The sequence below is a fragment of the Eretmochelys imbricata genome, chromosome 6 (genome assembly GCF_965152235.1).
Source record: "Eretmochelys imbricata isolate rEreImb1 chromosome 6, rEreImb1.hap1, whole genome shotgun sequence".
Classification (NCBI taxonomy): Eukaryota; Metazoa; Chordata; order Testudines; family Cheloniidae; genus Eretmochelys; species Eretmochelys imbricata.
The window spans coordinates 3772210-3794854 of NC_135577.1; the positions used below are offsets into that span (position 1 = coordinate 3772210).

General features: G+C 43.8%; 1 pseudogene; it reads right to left on the minus strand.

The window, feature by feature from the left end:
• Positions 1-10470: 10470 nt before the first annotated feature.
• Positions 10471-11407, minus strand: LOC144265946 (olfactory receptor 8U9-like; annotated as a pseudogene).
• Between the last annotated feature and the right edge of the window lie 11238 nt (positions 11408-22645).

Below are 22645 nucleotides of genomic sequence, written 5' to 3' on the forward strand. Positions count from 1 at the left end.
CTTCCCCCAGGGTCCCAATGGACCTTTCCTATGAACTTCCACCCTTGTGCCCCTAGTGGGAGTTCATAGTTCAGCGGGCCCCTCTATTCATCTGCGGGACAGGGGTATGTGTTGGGGAGAAGCTGTGGTGGTGTTGATGGTGGGGGTGCACTGGGGATTACGCAGCCTATTCCCTTGTGAGTATTTTGTAATCTTGTAGCTTCTCTAACCAAGTCAGGTGTGGGTGCCCCATCCCACTGTGCCCTGTTGACTCCATCCTACAACAGGGTTCTCCAGGCCAGTCGGCAAACCTCATTATCAGTTAGCTCTCTCTCTTCCTCCCCATCCTTTGTCGAGAGGTGTCGGCCTGATATTGCCAGAGATCTGGGTATTCCCGATCCCCATGCCAACCCCTATTCCCTAGTCCTCAGGAACAACCTCTAGCATATCCTCCCCGGGGCCTCGTAATCCCTTTTCTTCCACTTCTGTTTGTATATGTGACTGCTGGTTTTATTGCTGCCACATAAGAGACCCTTTTTTTCTTTATAGTGACTTGTGGCCCAGAGTGAGTTGTTATTTGTTGGACCACTCCCCTTAGCTCCCCTAGGATAGCTGGATTGTTATTCTGCCAAAATGCAAGTTTACCAGAGTAATAGGGGGCCAAAGAGGCAGCACAATCCCTTAAGGACTGGATGTTGGATGGTAGCCCATCTATCGGGGTGGCACAGTCAACTGTTACCAGACCAGCCATTACTTGCATCAGATCCCATCTAGTTAAATAATTCTTGCGGTCCTCATGAGGCTCCTGGTCAGAGACTACAACTTGTGCTATAAAGTTACACTTGCCTATCTGTTCCCCAAATGTTGCCATTAGACCCGGGATACCAACGTCCTCGGTAACAACCAATCTATCCAGAGTGGCTCTAATTTCCGGGGCCACACATACCCCCATGAGTTGATGGACTTCCACGGTAGTTAGCCCTTCCCTTGCTGCAAGTAAACATACATTGGTACACCATCTAGAAAGGTGTCTTGCTTCAGGGTCCCCAAATGTTCAGCCATCACCTTTAAATCTGTGGCCGATACTGGAACTGTGGTAACGGCCGTGCTACCCCCACCATCTATGGGAGTCATTACCGTGGTGCATTGGATCGCCGCTACTGGGACTATGGGAGTGCACTCATCATGCCTACATTCCTGTGAATTATCCCATATATCCCCCTCCCAAGTTTCCCTGGGGTCCCATATTTCCTCCTCCCAGTCCGGGTTTCCTCTGGGCAAGGTTTGATCCCATTCTCCTGCGGTGACTGCTGCAACCTGACAAGTTGTGAAGCCTAGCTTCTGCTTAAGCTGCTTGATAACTGATTCACAGTGGTTATGGTTTGCAGGATCTCTGCCTTGTTCTAATGTTAATTTCTTCACCATGCCCTGTAGGACGTCGTTTTCTCTTGATATTTTATCTTTTTCCTCTACCTGTCCAGTAATACCTTTTCCCTTGCTTTTAGTTCCCATAGGGTGTCCTTAAGCATGTCCAATTGGCCGTGGACCCCTGTAGTCAATACTTTCCATTTATCTGCTTCTTGCTGACTTGCGCTGAGCTTTTCATGAAATGTAGTATTTTCTGCTTTGGCAATTTGCCAGCCAGAGGAAAGCCTCATTACAGGCTTCCCACAATAGCCAGAGTGCAGCCGAATCCTTTTTTATTGGGGCTGAAGGTTTATAAATCAACAAATATTTTGCCAATTTGTCTTCCAAATCGACTATGGTTTGGACATCTGCTATTGCTTGTTCCGTCCATGGGCAAGGGCCAAATTTTGGCAAAATTCGTAAAAAAGGGGTAATCTCTTGTACACATGGTAGCTTTTTCAGCTCTGCCTAAGCATTGTCCTTAGGGGACTCCTTTCATCTGATCATTTTGTATTTAAGATCTTTGGTTGGTATTTCTAATCACTCTGAGATTCTGTGTTACCCGTGCTTGATTCGGGACTTACAAAACCCCTTTTCTCTTTTCACCTCTGTTGCCCATGCCAGTGCCAGCGTGCCTAAATTTAACTCGCTCCAGGCCAGAGGGAGAAATGTTAAGCCTCCCTCTGTATTGCTCGGCCTACTACCACCGAGGGTTCATACCCAAAATATAAAATAACCCTCCCAGGGGTCAGAGCGAGAAGCACTAAGTTCTCCTCTTATGCTCAGTTTTGCTATGGCTGCGGGTGTATGCACCTAGGATTTCCGGGTTGGAGCGAGGATCTCTAAGTCCTTCTCCTATTACCTGACCCTGCTATGATTGGGGGTATACCCACCTCCAATTATTTCTCCCCAAAGCAGTCTGGGGTGGAGAGAGGAATGCTAAACCTTTCTCGTATTTCTCAGCCCTACTACGACCGAGGGTGTGTATACCTTTTAACCATCAAAATTCTCAGTTCATAGAATACCAACAGCGAAGACCATATTAACCACAAATGGTTCCCTTTTTACTGACCGGGGGTGTGCACACAGAATGATTGATCGTTTTTAAGTGTATAGTATACCTTCTTAGCAGTATTTTCAACAATTGCAGCACATATTCTTCCCCCTTTGCATTCTCCACCAAAAATGACTAACCAATTTATTTGAGCATAAGCTTTCCGATGAAGTGAGCTGTAGCTCATGAAAGTTTATGCTCAAATAAATTGGTTAGTCTCTAAGGTGCCACAAGTACTCCTTTTCTTTTTGCGAATACAGACTAACACGGCTGTTGCTCTGAAATCCACCAAAAATGTTATGCTTATACAAAGCACACAAGATCTTTTATAGGGGAGAAAGCAATATGCCGCATTTATTGAGAATATAGCAGTTAGCATATGCTCTTCAGTCACACACACCCCATGCACACAGTCCCACCAGTCAATGTTTATAGTTACCAGTCCAGAGTCTGGATCAATCTAGTGGCCAGCCACATGGGTGGCAGAGGGCAGCCAAGCTCTGTCGGTCACAATCCGATGCTCCTGGAGTTGTTGACAAGATGAATCCAAAGTTCCATGGCACAGCACCCTGTTCTTATAGTCCTTTATTTTCATTGAAGTCTATGGATTTTGCTGTGTCGTTTTATGACTGGTTACTCCTTAATTGGTGTTATCTTTTGATGGCTTCTTTCATTCCAAAACACCTCCGGAAAGGTCATCCTGTCCTGGTTTCGATTTTAATCAATTATCTTGTGTTTAAGGGTGCTAGCCTCCACCTCAGGGTCATCAATCTGCCCTTTCTCAGTCATGGATGGGTATTGATGGTTCTTGGGTGTCGATAAGTCTCTTCACTCCTCCTCCCTTGACCATCTGGCTCTAAAAATGGCCTCTACACCTTATCTTCTCCTGATGCGTACATTCCTCATTCACACAAACAGTTCTTTACAGAGACCTTTAAAAGGTAACAAATAGCAATGTTTTATGTTGAACAAGAAAGGCATCATAAATTAGACCTTACTAAATCTGGTAACTATCTTTTTCAACATTGGGGCCTGGGCCTCCAAAATTCCTCTAATCTCATTAACATAGACACAGAGAAGCCCCTTTCTGTTTCTTAGTTACTTACAAGGCATGAATAAAAAGAAAATAGCTAATACTAGTATCCACTATCCTATTCATTTATTCTAATACCTTAATTCTTACTTTAAAACATACAATGTATATAGCCAAAACATAATCAATTGTATAGCACAGTACCCATGGTACAACAGTGTGGCTGTTCTTATGTACTTAACTAAGGAGGGGATAAACTGATGGGGGCAAAATTATGGGGTGGGGGATGGAGGGGCTGAAATAAGGGAGTTGACAGACCAAGACCTCAGACGTGTAGCACCATTCTACCTTCCACAATCTACAGACTGGCATCTCACCTGGTGTTATTTTTTCCCACAGAGACCAAGTATGCTCTGCAACTTCCCACCCCTAGAGTCTTCAATGGACACAGGTAGTGGGCAGAAAAGGAGGGGGACACAGAATAGCTCAAGTGGCAGAGCAGGTGCCCAAAGTGCCAGAGGCAAAGAAGCCAAAAGATCGGGGGTCAGATGAAACAATCAGACATTTTGGGAAATATTTAACATCTTTTTCCTTCAGCAAATTTCAAAACCATGTTTAGAAAAAAAGAACCATTTGTAAAAAAGACCCTGATAGCTCGAGTGTGCAGAGGGAACAAAACCGTGAGAGTCAAAATAAAATAAAAGGGGGCATGTGTTGGAGATAACATGTCAGTTGAAAATGGCAGCATGAAGAATGTGTTTTATGTGGTCTGCTCTGTCAGAGGGCCTGTGTCAAATTATCAGATCAATACACAGATATTCTGCCATCGTGAAAAGCCTGTCAGAGCACAGCCTATCAGAGCTATAGCACCATGGTTCTCAACCAGGGGTCCAGGGCTCCCTGAGGGGCCGCAAACAGGTTTCAGGGGGTCCGACAAGCAGGATGGGCATTAGACTGGCTGGGGCACAGGGCAGAAAGCTGAAACCGCACCACATGGAGCTGAAGCTCAGAACCCCAAAGCCCTCAACCCAGGGCTGAAGCTGAAGCCTGAACAACTTAGGTTCACAGGGCCCCCCTTGGTGTGGGGCCTCAGGCAATTGCCCTGCTTGCTACCCCCCTAACGTCAGCCATGTCTTTTATATTCAGAAAAACAATTGTTGTGGCACAGGTGGGCCAGGGATCATGTGTGGGATGCGGTGGGGGGAGGGGGGGCGCTCAGAAAGAAAAAGCTTGAGAACCCTTGACCTCCAACATCCAAGGCACCAGATTGCCCCTAGCCACACACCCTTTAAAGAAGCAATGGGCACCAGGTTGTCTTCTCATGTATCAAAAGCCTTATGTTTAAGGGGCCTGGTTCCTCTGTCTCAAACACCAGTTGTGTCAATGGAACGTTTGTTTCTTCATTCCCCACAACTTGGCCCATATAACCTCCCTTCATTAGCTGCTTGGGTGTTGGGTGTTGGCAAGACCTGATTCAAGGGACTTGTAGGGGTTTCAGTCTTTAACCAAATGGCCTTTTTGAGCTGCCCATCCTCTTTGATACAAAAATTGGGCAACCACTGTCTTAGTCAACAGTTTAGGGAGAAATGAACACTTCAGCAGTCCATTGGGCTGTCTCCTGAGCTAAGGAGGAACTTTTGTTTGAGTTGTTGAGGGATGCGGTCGGGTGGGGGGGATTGTGAAAAGGAAAGGAGGTAGGATGAAAACCTTCACTCCCTTCGTTGTGTATTTCAGGTTTTATACTTGTTGATAGGTTAAGTATCAAAAACAAAAGACCTGTGTTCTTCTGACCATAGGCCCATGTACTTATGTTGGGGTGGGGTAGTTGTATGAGCACTGAGAAATCTGGCCCAACACAAAGTATCCCTGAACCACTCAGTTCTCCCCTTTTCATCAAGTCTCCTCTTAAATCAGACCCTTTACCACTATAATTATACCTTTTTACTTTCCCTCAGTCGCTCTGCATTGGGACTTCAGTCTCACCACCATTGCTTTCAGTCATTTCTCATGTCTCTCATTTGCTGGCTTGTATTATAATCATAGAATCATAGACTTTAAGGTCAGAAGGGATCATTATGATGGTCTAATCTGACCTCCTGCACAACGCAGGCCACGGAATCCCACCCACCAACTCCTGTAACAAAAACTAACTTATGTCTGAGCTATAGAAGTCCTCAAATCATGGTTTAAAGACTTCAAGGTGCAGAGAATCCTCCAGGAAGTGACCCCATGCTGCAGAGGAAGGCAAAAACCCTCCAGGGCCTCTGCCAATCTGCCCTGGGGGAAAATCCCTTCCCGACCCCAAATATGGCAATCAGCTAAACCCTGAGCATGTGGGCAAAATTCACTAGCCAGACACCCAGGAAAGAATTCTCTGTAGTAACTCAGATCCCACCCCATCTAACATCCCATCACAGGCCATTGGGCATATCTACCGCTAATAGTCGAAGATCAGTTAGCCCTGGCACTGGCATGGGCAACAGAGGTGTAAAGAGAAAAGGTTTTTTGTAAGTCCCGAATCAAGCACGGGCAACACAGAATCTTAGAGTGATTAGAGATACCAATCAAAGATCTTAAATCCAAAATGTTCAGAGGAAAGGAGTCGCCTAAGGACAATGCTCAGTCGGAGCCGAGAAAGCTGCCGTGTGTACAAGAGATTACCCCTTTTTTACAAATTTTGCAGAAATTTGGCCAAAATTAGGCTATTTAATGATGCAAAGTATCTAGAGTTACAGTATGTGGAAGATCAAAACATAAAGTGTTAAATAAGACCAGTCATTTGATAATTGAGGGGCCTTTCAGTGTGATGCTGAAGCGAAAAATTGCATTGTTCTCTGCAGATGCTGCGACAAAATATCCCCAAACGTGCCAGCCGTCTCCTGATTCTTTTGCTAATTTTATTTATTTCCTGCATTTTATCGTTCGTGAAACAGAGTTTAGGAATAGGAGAAGCAGCAATGGGCTTCAATTGCAGCAAGGAAGTTTTAGGTGGGACATTAGGAAAAACTTCCTACCTGTCAGGGTGGTTAGGCACTGGAATAAATTGCCCAGGCAGGTTGTGGAATTTCCGTCATTGGAGATTTTTAAGAGCAAGTTAGACAAACACCTGTCAGGGATGGTTTGGATCAGAGGTGGGCAAACTACGGTCTGCGGGCCATATCCACCCCGCGGGACCCTCCTGCCAGGCCCCGGAGCTCCTGGCCTGGGAGGCTAGTCCCTGGCCCCTCCCCTCCTGTTCCCCCTCCCCCGCAGCCTCAGTGGCGGGGGTGGGAGGGGATTGGATAGAGGGCAGCGGAGTTCAGGGTGGTGGTCAGGGGGCAGGGGTGTGGAGAGGTGTCGGGATGGTCACAGGGCGGGGAACAGGGGGGCTGGATGGGGCAGGGGCCACGGGAGGGCAGTCAGGAATGAGAGGGGGGTTGGAGGGAGCGGCAGGGGGCAGTTAGGGGTGGGGGGTCCGGGGGTGGTTGGGGACAGGGAGCAGGGGGTGGTGGACAAGGCAGGAGTCCCAGGAGGGGTGTCAGGGGATGCAGAAAAGGGGTGTTGGATGGGGCAAGAGTACCGGGGGAGCATCAGAGGGCAAGAAGCAGGGAGGTCTGATTGGAGTCGGGGGCCAGGACACACCTGGAAGTTTGGGGAAACACAGCCTCCCCTAAGAGGCCTTCCATACAATTTTGGAAACCTGATGTGGCCCTCAGGCCAAAAAGTTTTCCTACCCCTGGTCTAGATAATACTTAGCCCTGCCATGAGTGTAGGGGACTGGACTAATTGGCCCCTCAAAGTCCCCTCCAGTCCAACGATTCTATGATCTCACAAAGGACCCTGCACCAGGGGGACGCCAGCCTGACACTGGGCAGGGCAAGGGACACACACACCTCCCTACGCTTGATTTTCACCTCAACTGTACCCCCCATCTCACACACACACATAGTGCCCACTGCACACCAACACACACACACACACACACAAACACAGTGCCCACTGCACACACACATATACAGAGACAGAGTGCCCACTACACACGCCCACAGTGCCCACTGCACACCAAACACACACACAGGCAGAGTGCCCACTACACACACACAGCCTGACACTGAGCTCGATCAGAATGCAGAAGAATCTCTACGGGGAAGCTGGGACAGCTGCAATATTTCCAGCTTTCCTGAACAAAGAGAACGGAAGGGGATTCTGCTGCCCTGGCAAGGAGATAGGACTGGAATTCCCTACTGGTCTTTTCCATTGGTAGCTTCTCTGAGGCCTGGTTAATGCTTAAAAATTAGATCAACCGAGCTCCATCGCACAGGGCTCAGAAATGTTTCATGCCATGTTCAACGCAGTTAGTTTGTACTGACCGTCAGTGTCATTCTTCCATTGACCTAGCTATTGTCTTTCAGGGCTGTGGATTAACTACATCGATGGAAAACCCTTCCATCATTGTGGAAAGCATCTACACTATGGCACTGCTGCACACCATAGCAGAGTCAATGTCATGGCCTTAGTATAGACCTTCCCTGAACTGATGCGAGAGTTTCCCACTTCCTATTAAAGCAATTTTTCTCTCTTTTTCCTGTCACTCTTCTCCCTCCCTTGGTAAAGCTCTTTCCTTCTTTTGATAGGTAAAAATGTTCAGAAAAGTTGAAATTTTTCCTCTCAGGATAATTCCTTCCTTCCCCTCCCATGAATGTCATTTCAATTAAAGGTTGAATGCTCTGAAACTGACTTGTTTGCCCATGGCTTGGTGGAAACACTTTATTTTTCCTCCCTTCACTTACAATGAGTTGAGGACGAAAGCAGTAGCTGCTCAGAACCCTAAAATCAGACTTAAAGTCAAATCTTTCCCTGAATACCTCTGGAGCCGCTTCGTTTGGTGGCAGAGGTTAAATTTGGCTTTGATGACTTTGAGATTTACTCGCTGGAGCATCTTTTCTCCCAGGGCAACAGATGTGCACAACACATGCAATTAATGTTGTTGCCGTGTCTTTCCTTGTGGAAATGGAACACAGACGGCCAGATCATCAGCTGGCCTGGATCGCTGTCTCTCCCGTGCGGTCTTTTTAATATGATACAAAACTGAGGTGACTGTATTCCACTTTATTTGTTGGTCACCTCTCCAAACGTCTCTTTAAGTAATTTACCAGCATTGGGATGCAAAGGTGTCTATAAATCAGTGAATTACTTCAGGACTAATCATTTATTGTTAAAAACAATACCATTTGGATTGACCTGAAACTATTCACAAATGTGTTACAAATACACCAAATAGCTTTGTCCCAAAGCAATGTTTGTGTGTGGGGGGAGGATTTAAGTACTGGTCGCAAGACAGCCACTGTAGGACGCCGTGGTGGTCCTTCCCAATGTAATTTTTAGCTCAATAGTTGGGGTGTTCACCTGTGAGGTGGGAGATGCAGGTTCAATTCCCCCTTCTGTCCAGTGCTGGGAAAAGCTCTGTGTGACATTGCACTCCATATGCTTTGTGAAAATATGCTTATGAATATGACATAACTGGAATATGCTTTATGCAAAGTGCCCCATGTAACATATCATTATAAAGGTTATAATCTACTAAATGTGTTCATCCTATTTCTTAACAAGGATTATTTCTCTGTCTGGAGTTAGGAGAATAAGATATAAACTTCTATTACTGATATAGACAAATTAAGTGGAGGCTATTAAAGGTGCTTCAGAATCAATGAACTGTGAATGGCTTTGTTTACCTGCAAGCCTTCCCTGTATGTGTGGGACAAACCAGGAAGAATGGAGGCTGGGGTCCAACAGTGATGTGTGACCATGTCACCTGATACTGAAATCCATCTTGAAGCTGGTACTTTTACCAAGGGGGGCTGAATTCCAAACAACGGTTTTCCACCTTAGGGATGTTCTATATAAAGTGGGGAAGGCAAATAATGAGTGTCTACAGCTGGCTTAAGAGATGGCCTCCCCACCCCACAGACATACCTGCAGGCACATGGAAACATAAGGACTGTTATCACAGAGGTGGGTGAGAACAGGCTGGACCCAGGTCAGAAAAGGCATCTGACCTGAGAAGGATTTTATCTGAAGTAACAACTGGGGTGAGAAGTTAACATTTGTAACTGATTTCTGAGTGCATTAAGCTTAGCCTTCCTGTTTTTTTTTTTTAATTTTGTTTTGTGACATTTTTTCCATCTGTTACTACTTAAAACTACTTAAATCCTACTTTTTATGCTTCATAAAATCACTTTTGTTTACTTACAAACTGAGTGCGAGTAACTGTCAGCTGGGGGACAAACTGCTGTGCATCTCTCTCTGTCTGTGATATTGAGGGGGAACATGCATATTTTTACCCTGTATAAGCTTCAGACAGAGTAAAATGAATTTATTTTGGGATTAGATCCCATTAGAAGAAGAGTGTCTGTGTGCTGGAGACAGGTATCCTGCTTAGCTGGTTAGACCTGCAGATTTGGGGACGTGACCCAGACCCTGGGTCTGTGTTGCAGCAGGCTAGCATCTCTGGCTCAACAATACATGGTTCTGGAAGCTTAGGCTGGCAGGGAAAATGGGCTCACAGGTAATTTCAGCACATCAGGTGACAGTCCCAATGAGGGTCTCTGTGACCGAACCCGTCACACTATGCACTTGGGTTTCCTGCATTTCCAAAAAAACATCCCTGCCCCTGTAGGCAGTCTGGGTTGCTCTCAATCTCTCCTTTCAAAGTAGTTTTACTTTGGGTAATTAATTAAATAACCATTGGAAGATGAAGTTGAGCATCTCACCCACTAGGTGGTCCCCTTAGCCACCAGCTTATAAAATCATTCTCTCTCTCTCTGGCCCTGTGATGCTTCCCATGTTTTGTCCACTGGGGGCTGCAAACCTTGTTGGAATGCAAACAAATTAATAATAATAACAATATAATAACGAACAATACTCCCACGGGCTCTGCAAAATTATTTTGTAATGGGCTGGGAATTGAATTCACCTGTTTCCACTCCCCACAACTAAACCAGTACAGAGTTAAACAGATTCAAGAATTGGTTAGCAGTTTATTCATTTCTTTCCTCAGGGCATCTTTCACCTCTGTGTTCCTCAGGCTGTAGATGAGGGGGTTCAACATGGGGATTACCAGCGTGTAAAACACGGAGACCATTTTGTCTGTCTCCATGGAATAGCTGGATGTAGGACGTAAATACATGAAGAAGAGAGTGCCAAAAAGCAGGACCACAGCGGTTAAGTGGAAAGTGCAGGTGGAGAAGGCTTTGTGCTGGCCCTCAGCTGAGCGGATCTGCAGGATGGTGGAGATGATATAGACATAGGAGACAAGGACAGTCACAAAGTTGTTCAATGTAATGCAGCTCGTGAAAGCAAACAACACAATCTCATTGATGCGGATGTCAGAGCAGGAGAGCACCAACAGTGAGAGGATGTCACAGAAGAAATGGTTGATGGTTTTGGAGCTGCAGAATGACAGCCGAAATGAAAAACATGTGTGTATCATTGAATCCACAAACCCCACAGCGTACACCCCAGCCACCAGCTGTTTACAAAGCTTCTGGACATGGTGACCATAGAGGGCAGCGGGTTACAGATGGCCACATAATGGTCATACGCCATCACAGCCAGCAGGAGGCACTCAACATCTGCAAAAATGATAGAGAGATGCATTTGCACAGCGCAGGCAGTGCAATAAATGCTTTTCCTCTTACCTAAGAAATTCCACAGCATCTTAGGGGAAATTATCGAGGAAAAGCAGAGGTCACAGAAAGACAAATTCCTGAGGAAAAAGTACATGGGGTGGGGAGTCGGGGATCAATTGTGATTAACAAGATCATCCCCCCATTCCCTACCAGGGTGATACCATAAATCAGTAGGAATAACCCAAATAGGGGGACCTGCAGCTCTGGACGATCTGTCAGTCCTGAGAGAATGAACTCAGTCACCTCCAAGTGATTTCCTTCTTCCATCTCCTCCGAAAAGAGATCAGGCAGCTACAGAGATGTAGGCAGGTGGATGGTGCGGAAAACCTGTCCCGTCTCTATATTGAAATAAGTGAAGATAAATGGAGATCAGTTTCTCAAAGGACATCAGTAAATGCTCCATGAATGGCTTAGTCCACAGGGCTTAGTTCACAGCTGGTCATTCCAGTTTTTCGATAAAATGTACATGCAGTGCAAATACAATCACACCCAGCTGAATCATGCCCCCCACAAAAACACTCCTGTTCACTATTCCCAATAAAAAAGAGTGATTTGTGACTCTGCTGTGAGAGAATCTGTCTGAAGAGATAATTCCTTAGCTAAAGAAAGGATGAAAGTAAAGGAGGATTGATCTTTTTTACCCTCTTTGGGCAAGGTGAGCTCTGTGGCTTGGCATGTCGGTTTCGGGTAATTACTTAATTACTGTGCTAATTAAGCTCTTTTTTTGGCAAATACTTGAGCCTGTATGAAAACCCAGAGATATAATGGAAAGCCCTGGCTTTGGTGACTATGTAATTGCCAATTTTTTCCAACCAAAGAGGTGGCTCTTTTAGCTGAAGGAGTAGGAGTTGGGACTAAGACTTTTAGTGCTGGAGGTCTTGAATTTAATACCTGCTGATCACCATGGTGTCTGTGTGTGTGTGTGTGGATGTAATTCAGTACAATAGCACATACCTGCTGAGGATATATATATATATTTCCCCAACAACAGAAACTGCCAGTTTGAAGCATTTGGGAAGTTTTATACTGGGATGTGTGATCTAAGGGACATGATTCCTGAAGCAACTGTGAATACCTGAGCTCAGAGAGCCATAACACCTAATTAACACATTCAATGAACCAAAGACACATTCTGTATAATTCATGCCCTGGGGATTACTTTGTCCCACTCTTTCTTACTGTGTTATTAAATGATGCAATTTCTACCAGAGTTACAGAGTATGAGGTTAGGGGTACATTTCATTCTAGTGCTTTCAGTGCAAGTCAGGTACTGCATAGAGCTGATACACAAAGGGGGCTGGTTTGAGGAGACTGAAATCTTTTTTTCTAAAAACTTTATATTTTGGCTTGGAAATACCATGGGGGTGCATCCGATACCACACACCACCAATATCTTACATGGGCCAGGCTCCCAGGCTGCACTACATCCCTCATGACACATGATGGTCTCTTCTCTTGCTGAACTTCCCTGGAACATCACCAGAGTCCCACAGCAATCGTTTAGGGAGGAGGGGAGTTTGGAATGTTGATGGAAATCTTATAATTTCCAGGGAAAAGATAATTTCATGGAAAAAAAGGTGACTGGAAAATCCAATTTCCCATCAAAAACACTTGTGAAGAAAAATTTTCAACCAGCCTTAGCAACAAATTTGGAACCAGAGAAACAAAAGTTAGATACAGGTGACACATACTTATTGTTGGCAGCTGTAGCTGATGTCTTACCAGTCATTCGTGGTTTCAGAATCACCTCATTGTCCTCACCCCAATAAGTGGAATGTAAAACCTGAAAGACATGTAAGAGTACTCCAGATTATCTAGATATTTAGAGCAAGCCAATCACCATGGTCTCCTAGTTCCTTCTCTTGTTAGGTTCTTCCCAAAGGTACGAAAGATAGGTTCACTCATTTTGCTTGATGGAGACCACATGAAGACCAGCGTAGCTCAGGAGTTACGGACATGTTACGGACTTCTGCAGTTCACAAAACTATCCCTCTTGCACTCATATTATCTGCACACAGAGCTCAGCTTTAAGATGCTAAATAAACCTATGAGTCAACTAGAAATAGTCATGCTCTCATTGCAAATATTAATTTTTTTTTGATAATTTATGAGAAGTTATAAGATTACACTGTATCATGTTATTAATTCATGTTCCAAACAGAGGCTGGCAAACTGGTCTGTCTTAAACAAAGAAATGTGTGCGCTGCATAATTTTGTAACTAAACGGTAACCAGAGTCATCAAGCAGGAAGGGAAACAAAGGAAAGAGGAAGAGGTGAGGAAAAAACAGCAAGGGACATTCTTCTACATAGACATTTTTTTCTTTTGGTAACCAGGTGGAAAAGTTTCTCAAAGAGCAGATAGGACTATAAAAAGTAGGGGCAGACAGCCCAAGCCATCGCTCTCACTCTCTCTCTGCCTGCCCATTGATGCATCTGAAGGATAAAGGAAGCAGCCCTGGAACTGGGGGTGGGGTCCTGACCTCAGATGTTTGGTCAGTAAGCCTGCTGAAAGCATGTGGTGAGGAAACTTTTGCTTTGAATTTCTCCTCATTTGTTAACTTAGGCACAAATTGCATTCTAGCTTTATTTTTCTTGTAACCATCTCTGATTTCTATTTAAATACACTGGATTAGATAAAACAATACAAGAATGTTTATTGACTACAAAGATAGATTTTAAGTGAATACGAATTAGGAGGCATAGAAATGTCTGAGAAACTAAGTTGCAGCATATTAGTGCTATTAAAGAAATAATGGACAATGTAGCTGGTATTGTCCAGGAGAGGACTGGGCAGCACAGGACATACATTTCTGGAGGTAAATCAAAGACTGGGGAGTGTGTTGGGGTCACCCTGCAGTATAACCGAGGGTGGTGAGAGCCTGAGTTTAACCCAACTATTCCTGGCCAGGCTGCAGTTACACACACATGTTCAGGGTGTGATTTGCATGCTGGATGGTTATTTGTGAGTGGCCCAGGTGGAAGCACTTCATTAAGGCATTGCAAGGCTGCAGGCAGGTGTGACACAGCTGCTGATTAGTCTGGTTTGGACTCTGGTATGTCACAGCCACCAACCTAGAAAATATCCCAGTAACACCAAAGGTGTGGTGCTGACTGATAGTAGCGTTGGATGACATGAAAGGGTGAGGTCACCACAGGGATGGGCCTATGCACTGATCCATGGCTGCAGATGCACAAGGACATTGTGCTCATCAAGTCCCCACAAGGAGATCCAAGGCAGGCCCAGTGATAATTCTTCTCTTCTTCACTATGGTAGCAGAAATTATTCCCCATGGGTGTGCAGGCTTGGCTGGTATTATCAGTGCTCCAGGACATATTGGTACCCCCTTCTCCTAAGAGGTGTCAACCTGGCAGGTATTGCAGGGTTCATTGTATTAGGAGGAAAGTTTGATGATACAAGTCAGCTAAATTCTTTGGTATAATCCATGGGGGAGGGGTTATAAAGAATGGACGCAAAGTCCTGCTTCCCTGAACACCAGTAGAAACAGCCAACAGCCAGCAATCTCTGTATTCAGAAACTCCCAAGTCTGTCACTCCAGATCTGTGCCCAGGAAACACTATGCCCCTACTTCCTCTAGGAGTCATGCTCACAACTCCTCCTCCTGGCTTCTCTGCCTCCTGTGACCCGGAATTGCCTGGGACAGTCCTAATTGAAAATGCAAAAGTCAGGGCAGGGTGAAAAAAAAAGGATATTTCCCCAAACTGGTTGTTAACACTGAAGATCTCTGCAGCATCTTTGCAGATGCTGCTATAAAATATCTCCAAGCATGCCAGCTCCCTCCTGATTCTTTTGTTAATTTTATTTATTTCCTATAATTTATAGTCCGTGAAACAGAGTGTGACATTGCACCCCACAATGCTTTATAGAAATATGTTTATGAATGTAAATATGACATAACTGGAATATGTTTTATGCTAGATATGCCAAGTAACATATCTCTTCAAAGGTTATGTTCTACTCTATATATTCATCCTATCTGCATGCATGTATCATTTTTGTATTAAAAGTTATGAATATTGGCTACGTGCTTGTTTGATTTTAAGTAGCCTCAGTGAAGCAGTTGGTCAGTTTCTTGAGGAAAGCCTATTCTCAGTAAATGCCCAATCAAGAAATGCTTAAACTAACAATTAACTTTGAGAGACACCAATCCATATCTGAGCTTTCCTGGGAATGTGGTGTTGTCCTATGTGACTCCAAAACTCCATCTTGGAGCTAGATTCTGCGAAAGAGAGGGGAAGGGGTTTCCACCCACAAGAGAGAGACTATATTAGACCATGGGGAACCCCCTCCATTTTGTCTTCAGCTGGCACAAAAGATAGCCCCTCCACTCCAAGGAGATGCCTGAAAGAAACTTGAACAAAGGACAGTAACTACAGGGGTGTGAGTGATTGCTGGACCCAGACTAGAAGGAGGCTAGTCTGTAAAAGAGTCTTATTGGAACATCTCTGAGGGCAAGATTTACCTGCATTTAGTTTTTTCTATATTACGCTTTGACTTGCATGTTTTATTTTATTTTGTTTGGTAATTCATTTTGTTCTGTCTGTTGTTACTTGGAACCACTTAAATCCTACTATTTGTATTTAATAAAATCACTTTTTACTTATAAATTAACCCAGAGTATGTATTAATAGCTGGTGGGGAGCATACAGCTGTGCATATCTGTCTATCATTGTTACAGAGGGCGAACAATTTATGAGGTTACCCTCTATAAGCTTTATACAGGGTAAAATGGATTTATTTGGGGTTTGGACCCCACTGGGAGCGGGGTATCTGAGTGCCGGAGACAGGAGCACTTCTTTGCTGTTTTCAGTGAAGCCTGCATCTTGTGGGGGATGTGATTCAGACTTGGATCTGTGTTTGTAGCAGGCAAGTGTGTCTGGCCCAAACAAGGTAAGGTCCTGAAGTCCCAAGCTGGCAGGGAAAACAGGCTCAAAGGGAGTCTCAGGAAATCGGGTGGCAGTCCTAAAGAGGTTTCTGTGACCTGACATGTCACACTGGCATAGTTGAGCGGGATCTGTGCACAGCTGACTGCTTTGAGACACTGGTAATGATTTTAAGTGAGTTTTCAGTGTGGTGGCTGGGGAACAGACAAAGTGCTTACTAGTTTGTTATCTTTTGTTTGCTTATTTTGGATAAGGGAAATAGTGACAGAAAAATAAGCGAAATAAGTAAGAGTGAAGATGAGAAGAAGCTAGAACTGTACAAATTGCAGACTGTCACCTGATTTAGGGTGTAAGCTCATAATATTAATTTAATTTATTAATTTTAAGTTCACTTCATTAATTATTATTATTATTATTATTAATTATTACTATTAATAGTATGGGGTTTAGGCTCCCCAACCTTTTTAATCAGAAAATAAAAGTTCTTGTCCTGAATCAGGCTCCACAGAATTTACAAAGGACCCTTGGGGGTATGACAGGAAGCTCACACTAGGACAGATATAGCCTTAAAGACCTTTTATTAAAATCAATAATAGTAAGTAAATGGTAAAATACCCAGAGTTACAAAGTTACAATTACATTACTGCTATTCAAAAGATACATATGCTAATACAGTATTATATGCAACAAAGCTTTGGTCTGATGGGAAGAGACACAGGACCAGCCTTGCAGTTCAGGTTTCTGAATGCTTGAGTGAGGGATGCAGTGCTTAGAAGAAAGTAATGCTAAGAGCTAACTTAGGGTTTACTTGACTAACTTAAACTTAAAATCAAAACCTAATAAACAAAACTAAGAATAAAAGCTTGGGGAAACCACGCTTAGTCTAGTTCCCTTGAAACTGAAAGTTTAAGAAGAACAAGTATAGCCTTCTAATAGTAGTAGTCATAGTAGATAGATAGAATAGATAAAATAAAATGGAAAGAGTGAGTGAAAGTAAGATCGAGTAAGTGAGAATGATAGAGCAGAGTGGTGTGCTCTAGCGAAGTGGGTCACCTCTTTTATAGGGCACAAGTGCTGGAAATCCTTCCTCCTATGCTCAAAGTTCATTCCTCACCCACAAAATGTTAGGGTACGCTTACTCCATAGGCTAGTATGTTTTTTCATATTGATAACACGTACACATGCGCATAAGTTTCCTTGTGGTGTACCTGTTAAGTTTGTGGATACAACATTGAAAAATCCACTCTGCCATTCTCCAATGTCTATTGGTCTAGATAAAAGGTCATAGACATAAGCGTGGGTACTTATCTATTTAAGGAACAAGATGAAGGTCCACTTTACTTTTCTGGGTAAAAGGTCTTAATATAGATGTGCTAACTTACTTTAGCTTAACGTACAGGATGTGGCCTGTAGGTCTCTTGCATTACAGCCAAACTTACTTTAATATAAATTTATAAACCTGTTACAATAAACCAAATACTTAAACTATAAGAAAAGACATATACATATATATACACACATGCAAGCAAGCACGTTAGTCCTATAGGCTACACACATCCCTTTGATGGGGTGGTTTGTACCAATGAACCCCATCACACAGGTAGGATGTAGGTGGTTAAGTGTTTATGGGGACAGTTTCAATGCCATTTTCATAAAGATGATAAGCTGGGTTGGATTGAATCATAGTAATGTTTTCAAAAGTGGGAATGGGGAAATAACTTAATTTCCTATCAAAGTAGGTTGCTTTGGAGTAAAACAAAAAATTGGTTCTCTGACAGGACACTCCAAAGGATCATATTGGTACCTCTTTTGGTTGGTAACCGCGCAAAATTGGTTATTTCCAGCATAGGTCACCCTCTCTATCAAAGTCTTCCACTTGGTCAGCCTCACCAGGCATGACGATGATGAATTCCATAATTTCTCTCCCTGCAGTCCACACAGAACAGTGTCTGTTTCAGACATGTTACACCTGCAGATGTATTGAGGCTCTTTTGAGAGCAAAGTCTGTGGCACTTTCTAAATCTGAGTTGGAGTGTGATAGACCACCAGGGGAGGTGAATTATTGCATTCCCTATAGATGTCGTCTTCAAGGGGACCTATAGAATGGACAGCAACCAGTTGTCTGTACATATCCTTGTCTGGGTCAAACTGGTAACGAGACTGTGAATGAGACATACAAAGATTGTGCCATTAAACAATCTTTAGAAAGAAAACAACTGTTTCGGTTGGGGTGAGGTGTCACAGATCCCATTTTTCTCATAGCTCTTACTGATAAATGCTGGCATGAATCCAAACATGTGGATTGTTCCTTTTCCAGCTTTTGAAAACATTTGGGACAGTACTAACTTAATAGTTGCTCATTTTTAATTAAGTCAGGAACCTTTCCCAGTCTTAAGGATCCTAATGCATCAGTGATTACATTTACTACGTATTCCCCATATGCAGAGCATATAATCTCCCTTTTAAAATGTTGACCCGTGTGCTGATTATTGTTTTAAAGGGATCAGCTGATTACTTTTACGTTGGGTTATGTCATACTTATTATAAACAGTAAACTGCTTTTCCTGTGGATAAGTCCTGGGCTGAGTATAATAGTCCATTCCTTTTGTGTTGGTATGTCCTGTTTCATTGCCTGTTTCAGGCCATTGAGCACGACTGTGTCATCTGGTTTCATGGGGTTGTAACAGTTCAGTCCCAAATTTGTGATTTTGGCTCAGTCTTACCCCTAGAGCAACGATAAGGGTGTAGTAAATCAGAAATATCAAAGTCCATTTTATGGTTGCAATCAGCTGGGCTCCAGGTGTCACGATTCCATCGGATGCTGTTCACTTAAGTCCTGAGGAGGAAATTGCTCCTGCGACCTGGATGATCTATACAACTTTAACTGATTAATATGATAGATTCTGTTTCTATTATGCTTGCCTCCTGTCATTCTAATCTTATACACTGCTGAACTGAGTTTATCGATGATTCAGAAGGCTCCGATCCATCTGTCACACAACCCATGTTCTGCTGATTTATACAACAACAACATTAATTGCTTTTTAACCTTCTTAGTAGTCTCTCTTTGGTTTTGTCAAAGTAAGCCTTTGCCTTACGTTTGGCTTTTCCCAGTTTAGTTGTTACCTGCAAGTGGATTTGATTTATATGTTTTTGCAGATTCTGCAGGTAGGTATCCATTTTTATTCCCTCTGATTGAGTGCCACTTGTTTGCCAAATTAAATGTAATTGCGTTGTTCGGCCTGTCATCACTTCAAAGTGTTTTATCAGAAGATGCAACAGGTGTTGCTCTCAATGCCATTAAAATTAGAGGCATGAGAGTGTTTAAGTTAAGTCCATTAGCATTAACCAGTTTCCTCAACATCACTTTTATAGTCTGATTGCTTTGTTCCACCATCCCAGATGACTGTGGTCTGTATGGGATGTGTAGTCTCTGCGTGACTTCCATTAACTGAAGACAGTCCCAAATGGCTAGGCAGCAGTTCTGCGGAAAAGGACCTAGGGGTGACAGTGGACGAGAAGCTGGATATGAGTCAGCAGCGGGCCCTTGTTGCCAAGAAGGCCAATGGCATTTTGGGATGTATAAGTAGGGCATAGCGAGCAGATCGAGGGACGTGATCGTTCCCCTCTATTCGACTTTGGTGAGGCCTCATCTGGAGTACTGTGTCCAGTTTTGGGCCCCACACTACAAGAAGGATGTGGACAAATTGGAGAGAGTCCAGCGAAGGGCAACAAAAATGATTAGGGATCTGGAACACATGACTTATGAGGAGAGGCTGAGGGAACTGGGATTGTTTAGCCTGCAGAAGAGAAGAATGAGGGGGGATTTGATAGCTGCTTTCAACTACCTGAGAGGTGGTTCCAGAGAGGATGGTTCTAGACTATTCTCAGTGGTAGTGGATGACAGGACAAGGAGTAATGTTCTCAAGTTGCAGTGGGGGAGGTTTAGGTTGGATATTAGGAAAAACTTTTTCACTAGGAGGGTGGTGAAACACTGGAATGCGTTACCTAGGGAGGTGGTAGAATCTCCTTCCTTAGAAGTTTTTAAGGTCAGGCTTGACAAAGCCCTGGCTGGGATGATTTAGTTGGGGATTGGTCCTGCTTTGAGCAGGGGGTTGGACTAGATGACCTCCTGAGGTCCCTTCCAACCCTGATAGTCTATGATTCTAAAGAACTGTTTAGTGAAATGTGATCCCTACCTCTGCAGGGATCTCCCATCAAGAGAAGACTTGCTTTATTGGGAACTTGGTGGTGGCTTTTGCAGTATTGGCCTTAAGAGGAAATGCCTCTACCCACTTTGAAAAAGGATCGACCACTAATAGGTATTGGTTTATCCAATTTTTGTGTTTCTTTATAATCCGTAATGAGGTTTACCTTGATGGTAATAACTAGAACTGTTAACAAAGAAATGATACCTATTTACAGAATTTGTTTTCTGGATCAATGGTTGGAAAAGCGTTTGTTTTTCCTCCGCCCTTAGATCCAGTTGATCAAGACTGGGACACACATGTGGCTCCCCTTGGTACAGTAACCTAATAGGTTTTACTGCTATTTTTTTTTCTTGCAGCAATAATGCCCAGTGGGCTAGGCGAGCATCTGAGACTTGTCCATCTTTTACCCCATTGGACAGTAAGAACCGAAGGGGAGTGTGTGATGAGTGTGATATGATTGGACTGAAGCCAATTAGAAAAAAAAAGTGTTGTATGGTCCAACTGGTTGCCAATAGGTACTTTTCACAATTGTCATACTTAAGTTCAATTGATGACTTTAAACGTGAGGCATAGGCAACTGTTCTGATTTTCCCATATCTCCCTTGTGAAGCCACAGTCACTAACGCATTAACACTCACCGCTATCTCCAGATGATAGGGTATCTCAGGATTTGGAGTGATGAACACCGGAGCCTTGACAATGCCTAGTTGCAGCTGGGATACTGCTTCCAGGTGTTGCTCAGTCCATTTCCATCGGACCCTTTTTTTTAATAGTTGGTACAAGGGTCCTGCAATGAAAGCAAATCCCTGTGGTACCCAGTGAAACACAAAAAGGATTTTAAAGGGTCCTGTGGTAAAGGCAGTGTTTGGATTGCATTTACTTTCTGTTGCGCCGGGGTTCTACCCCATTTTGTCAGGGTGAGACCCAAGAAAGAGACATGATTGCCATTAGCTGTGCCTTGGCCGGATTGCAGATCAGCACTGCTTTCTATAGGATCTGTAGGAGCTCGTTATGTCTTTCTAGACACTCCTTTTTAGTCTGTGTTGCTAAACACAGGTAATCTACATATTGAAATAAAACAGCTGGTTTAGAAAACTGCGACAGTACCTGCCTCATTGCACATGGAGTAAAGCTGAAGAATTTTATATCCCTGGGGTAAATGTGTCCAGGAATATTGGACTCCTTGGAAACTAAACGCAAAACGGTACTGTAAAATGTGGGCCAATGATAATGTCCAAAGCTGTTACTGATGTCAAGGACAGTAAACCACTTAGCTTCTGGATTAATGGACTTGATTAAATTTGGCATCTTGGCCACTGTAGGGGCACAAGTGGGTGTGACCTGATTCAGGCGTCTATAATTTAATTGTGAGATGCCAAGAACTATTTGGTTTCTTCATGTGCCAAATGGGGAATTGGCAGTGGAAGTACATTTACCTAGTACTCCCTGTGTTAGTAAAGACTTGATAGTCTTTTCTATATATGGGTTTGCCTGTTCTGGGTAAGGATTTTGTCTTTGGGCTGATATATCTCCTCCTTCCACAACACTAGTGATTGCCATACATCCACAATCAAGTTTGTATTTAGCAAAGGCATCTGCATGCTTGCAAAGTAACACCTGTAACTCACGTTGGTCTGCACGGTTAGCCACTATTTTATTTAAATCATATCCCTCAGGTTCAGAGTCCTCCACTGGAGATACCATGCCACACTTAGGTATGATTACTGGTGAGTCGTCCTTTGCCTGTTCTACAGTAAGATACAACTATTGGTTACCCAAATCAAGAACACATTTCTGTTTGCATAGGAAATCAGTTTCCCATAGACAATTCCCTGGATCCTAAGTTCATCAATGCAAAGGTATGAACCTTTCTTAAGTGACCTACCTGTACTGCAATGGGTATAGGAAGTGTGGTAACAACCTGATTACTTGCAAAATTTGCAAGTGTTTTTGTACATCCTGATGACAGAGACGAGGATCTAGGATCCTTAACATGGATGATAGTAATTCCTGCCCCAAGATCTATAATAAAATTTCTGTGGCGGCCCCCTTCCACCGCAAATACTGTGGGTCTCCCGCTTGCATCCCTGCCTAAAGGAGCTATAACTACCCTTGGGGCCAATTGGTATTATGCTGAGTAATTTGTAGAGTATGCAGACAAATAATCTACAGATTTTCCTTCTATTTCTCTGGAGGCTGTCCACCGGAGAGAAGGAAATGAGTTAACGGAGACCACCAGATGGTTTGATGGTGCCGGGCCTTGGCTTCCTATTATTAGCTCATACACGTGGGTTTGGAGTTTCTGGATACCCCATCGTTGAGACTTAAGCATCTGCTTAAACATCATTACAACTGAGTCCTCATTTTTGACTTGGGTCTCTGCAGGCGTGA